This window comes from Eriocheir sinensis, unplaced genomic scaffold (genome assembly GCF_024679095.1).
Source record: "Eriocheir sinensis breed Jianghai 21 unplaced genomic scaffold, ASM2467909v1 Scaffold38, whole genome shotgun sequence".
Lineage (NCBI taxonomy): Eukaryota > Metazoa > Arthropoda > Malacostraca > Decapoda > Varunidae > Eriocheir > Eriocheir sinensis.
In genome coordinates, this window is record NW_026111698.1 from 93,933 (window position 1) to 95,974 (window position 2,042).

Consider the following 2,042-nt stretch of genomic DNA (forward strand, 5'->3'; position numbering starts at 1 on the left):
TATGTAAAATCGTATCAAAATAAATACACAGAATATTAATAAAATAATGTAAATTTGTATGAAAATAAAGAGGCAAAATACCCATAAAAAAATACACATAAAAAAATTAGATTTGTATTAAAATAAATATATAAAAAACACATACAATAAGGTAAATTTGTATTGAAATGGATACGCAAAATACATATACAGCAATGTAAATTTGTTTCAAAATATGTATACGAATACACATAAAATAACGTAGATTTCTATAAATATATATATACAAAATACACATAAAATGAAGTAAATACGTATAAAAAAATGTATACAAAATACACATAAAATAATGTAAATTCGTATCAAAATAAATAAACAAAATACCAATAAAAGAATGTGTATTTGAATAAATATAAATATACAAAATACACATAAAATAACGTAAATTTATATTAAACTATATACATAAATACACAGAAGTAATTAAATTTGTATGAAAATATATACAAAATACACACAAAATAAGCTAAATATGAATTGAAATATATATACAAAATACATGAAATAAAGTAAATTTGTATCAAAATATATAAACAAAATACACATTAAATAATGTAAATACGTATAAAAAAATGTGTACAAAATACACATATAATCATGTAATTCGTATCAAAATAAATAAACAAAATACCAATAAAATAATATAAATTTGTATGAGTAAACGTGTATGTTGCATATTTTTCAATACAAATTTACCTTATTATATACGCATTTTGTATATTAATTTTAATGCAAATTTAATTATTCGATGTGTATTTTTGTATCTGTATTTTTATAAACATATGCTTTATTTTTTGGGTATTTTGCATCTTTATTTTCATACAAATATACATTATTTTATTGATATTCTGCTCATTCATTTTGATACGAATTGACATTATTCTATGTGTATTTTGTATATATTTTTCATACAAATTTACGTTATTTTATGTGTATTTGTTTATATATTTTGACACAAATTTACAATATTTTATGGCTATTTTGTATATACATTTCAAAAGAAATTTACCTAGTTTTATGTGTATTTTGTATATCTATTTTCATACAAACTCAAATTATTTCTATGTATTTTTGTATATATTTTAATACAAATTTTAGTTATGTTATGTGTATTTTGTAAATTTATATATATATATATATATATATATATATATATATATATATATATATATGTATATATATATATATATATATATATATATATAGATATATATATATATATATAGATATATATATATATATATATATATATATATATATATATATTATTTTATTGGTTTTGTTGATTTATATTGATACAATTTATATTATTTAATATGAACTTTGAATATATATTTTAAAACTCTTTTACATTATTTAAAATTTATTTTGAATATATATTTTTATACAAATTCAAGGTATTTTATGTGTATTTGTATATATATTTTCATATAAATTTACATTATTGTATGTGTATTTTTTACATGTATTTTATTACAAATCTACCTTATTTTATGTTTATTTTGTATATGTATTTTGTATATTTATTTTTATCCAAATACACAATCTTTTATTGGTATTTTGTTTATTTATTTTAAATCGAATTTACATTATTTTATGTGTATTTTGTATACATTTTTTTATACGTATTTACTTAATTTTATGTGTATTTTGAATATATATTTTTATAGAAATCTACGATTTTTATTTGTATTCGTATATATATTTTGAAACAAATTTACATTGTTTTAAATGTATTTTTGCATATCTCTTTCAATACAAATTTACCTTATTGTATGTGCATTTTGTATATTTATTTCAATACAAATTTAAATATTTTATGTGTATTTTGGTATATATATTTTTATAAGAAATGCGCTATTTTATGGGAATTTTGCATCTTTATTTTCATACAAATTTCATACAAATATATATATTTTTATACGTATTTACATAATTTCATATGTATTTTGTATATATATTTCTATAGAAATCTACTTTATTTTATGTGTATTCGTAAATAT